Source organism: Sycon ciliatum, chromosome 6, assembly GCF_964019385.1.
Source record: "Sycon ciliatum chromosome 6, ocSycCili1.1, whole genome shotgun sequence".
NCBI lineage: Eukaryota > Metazoa > Porifera > Calcarea > Leucosolenida > Sycettidae > Sycon > Sycon ciliatum.
Window position 1 is genome coordinate 15772772 of NC_088648.1, and position 3725 is coordinate 15776496.

A 3725-nucleotide genomic window follows, 5' to 3' on the forward strand; every position below is an offset into this window, starting at 1 on the left:
CATACACGCACACACTAACACACTCACACACATACACCCACCCACAACACCCTAACTTGCACACGGGCGCACGCACACACACACACACACACCCACCCACAACACCCTAACTCGCACACGCACAAACACACGCACACACGCATATACACACACCTATAGACACATGTCCACACGCATACACAGGCATCTGCGTTCGTATGAAAAATCTAAGCGCACACAAACTCTTGCAATCACACCTCTCTCCACTTAGATATACCAGCGCTGCCTCCTATTCCATTCTCGTTGTCTGATGATTGGTTCAGCCATGAAACTCTGAGTCACAACGGAATTAATTTGCCAAGGTTTTCATTGTGTGCCTTTGTGTACGCCGCTCTGGCTGAAGGCATTGGGCACTCTTGCAGAACCAAAGCATATTGCCTCTGTATTTGAATCTTCTAATAATTATCTGGCAACTCAACCTCATACGTATAATTATCTGGCCACCCATTGACCATGATGCTACATGAGGAGACAATAAAGATGGCATTTTTCCCAATGAGACCAATTTTATGATGCTTCATGTTACTGAAGTACTAACTTCGATCATTGGCTTTGTAGAGCCCCATTCTCTAAGAGCTGTCTACATCTGCTTTGTTTCAATGTCCAGCATAAGGGAACGTGTGGATCAAGCACAACTGCTTGGTTGATGCTGCCGCAGGAATGCGTATAATAATAATAATAATAAATACACTCCAACATTGCAGCGATCGTCTCAACATTGGTTTTTATTAAATTTATTTATTAAACTGCCTGATCCATCTTTTCATGAAATGACTAGGACGTCACTTATCAGTAAGTACAAATCAAGAACCGGAACCTTCATATTGCAAAGATCAATTGGCAAAATTAAAGATGGGCAATCCCGATCAGTCAGGCTTATGGAAGCCGCCATTGAGAGATAAAGAAATTGGAACCGTGAAAGGCATTCCTGTCTTCTTTCTTTGCCCTCGCGAGTTGACAAGGCAGTCTTTTTCCACTCAAGGTGCTGACACGTCCGCAGGACAGACATAAATCAAACTGTAGTGGCTGAAAGCTGGCCTCTCTACATAGAGCTACCCGGTCATCAGATGGCACTGGCTTGCCGTCATCAGTGGTGGGATGAAAACCGGCTGACTGGCGTACAATGAATTTGGATGCAGTACATTGCTTGGCATTATTTGGACATGATCCGAGAGAGCATGATGAGTTGACACTGGGACATAAAAGAGTCCTTCGCTGGCCTCGAGCTGTGACTAGGCTGACTGTGTCTCCGTATCGGAGAAGACCATCATCTGGCATCACATCATTCTCTGGCATAAAGCGCACAGTGCCCTCGTCGCACATCTGTGACGAGTGTATGTTGCCAGCAACAGGAACAGTACTGTGTGTCTCTCCGCTAAGACACCTAGATGTTTGCTTAGTGCCACAGCTTGAATTTGTGCAGAGCAAATAGCGACCCGTGCCTCGGCCATGGCCGTGTCCACGACGCAGTGAGATAGTACGCTTGTACTGCACGGCGTTGGGATGTTCGTGGTTGCGCCACTGACGGATTGTCATGGGAATGAGCACAGGAGCTTCTGGGTCGTTGATGATACAGTTGTTTGGACCATTATCACACATACGTGGTTCACAGTTGTGCGTCAACGAAATGTCATATTTCGGACAATAGAAGCACCAGTAATGATCGTTTAAGTTGAAGCAGAGGGCAGTTTCACTTTCCTCACTGATCAACTCTCTGCTATTGGCGGCCTTCAAAGCATGTACAGTCAACGCAGTACCCGGTCCATGTTCCACGGGTTTGCATGCAAACTCACCGAACTTGGAACGACGGCATTGAAGCGGAAAGGGCTGCTGGCCTGCTGGCAATACGGATTGTCTCACCATTAGGTATACCTGATCTCCATTACGCAAGACATCCTCGGCATTACTGCTTGAACCACTCACCTGCCTCAGGTAGAATTCCGACGCTCTGCAATTTCCATACCTGGATGCAATGGGATACAGCAATTGTTTACACGGTCGCCGCTGACAGAGGCCATTCCAACTGTTCTCACATCGCAACCAGCGTCTGTTGGGCAGGGCAATGGAGATACGCTGTTCAAACTGGATATAATTCTGAACTGAGCGTGTCTTGTTAACAAACGTACACTCACCCTGGTATAATCCACTCAGTATGTTGATATCAATTTGGCTCATCGCCTTACGCTGGCCAATCTTGACACCTTGTTGGCGTGGTAACATTGTTACGGCATGAGTCAGGTTACTGCCATATGTCGAACTAGCGTAATGCATGATACTTCCATAGTCATAACGCATTTTATCTGGAATGTTACCAGGCTCCGGCGTCGAATACTTCGAGAAATATTTCCTCCCAACTGGCAAGATGTTCTGCCAGAAGATGCGCACGTACTGATCGCGGTCGGATCTCTGATGCATGTGATACAGGCCAGCGAGGTGCAGCAGCTGATGAACCATAATACCCATGTCATTCAAACATGGCCGCCCAACATCCATCTGCATTTTTCCACGATGCATGCCAAGCGGCGTAATGCAGTCTATGCTACAAGAACAAAGCAAAAAGGAAACCAATAATGCAGAAGTTCACGTTCATATTATTTTAGCAGGGCAATTTTCCATGGCACCGCACATACGGCACGTTAATTAATATTAGAACACAAGTCGAGTGATGGGAGCGGCGCAACATGTACCGTACCTCTTGAAAATGTCTTCGAATATAGGCCGCACCTTTTTACACAAAAATTCAAGGGTGAGAAAGGGTGTGTGACTTACAATCGAGCATGACTTACTACTGAAGTGATCATGTCGAAATAATAATTGCTGAAACCGGAAAATGGGGGTGAGACGTATGATCGAGTGCGACTTATAATTGGGGAAATAGGGTACAAAGAAACGCGTTGTGAGAGTCAAGACTGGAACTCTACATGTACATGTACAGTGAAACATGTCTAAGACGACGGCTCATAGGACCTTCAAAATGTGGCCTCTGTTACCAGGCGGTCCCCTTATCCAAGGTCATTTGACTGAAAACAGCACCCCTTGATCTTGCTTTCAGTGCACTCAGTGGTCTTCAAGGACAGGTGGTCGCCTTATTCAAGTGGTCGCTTTTGACAGGTCTTACTGTACCTTATACTGTACTGTTCATTGGTTTTGATTGGAAGATGGAAACTAGGAACGTCTGAAGAAGGCATTGACTATCACCGCCAGGACTCAAACTTTCGCTCATACCTCACGCTTAGTTTTCAAAAGTTGTTGGTGTTGTTGACCTTTATTTTACTTCACCAACTCCTCAGGCATGATTGCAGTTGATAACTAGGGAAAAGGTTTTTTCTCTTGATGAAGCAAAATCAGGAATACCATACCATACCATCTATACAACATACTTGAAACATGTTGTCATAGTTTGACGAGCTGTTGAGCGACCCTACAGATATCCATAAAATCCATGATAAAAATATTAAAACAGACATGCGGCCATTCACGCAACATTATGCGCCTCGGTCTGTTCGCTATAGTCACCAGAAAATCTGGTTGTTTTGAGGAAACTAGAGAAAACAAATTATAAGTCCCATGGAACAAGTGGGACTAAGAAAAAGAAATTGAGGTTCTGCAAAATTAAGTTTTATCTTTATTCTTTCAAACAAAGGTAAGTGTTAGGTCGCAAGTATTGACGCAAACACACAACCAGT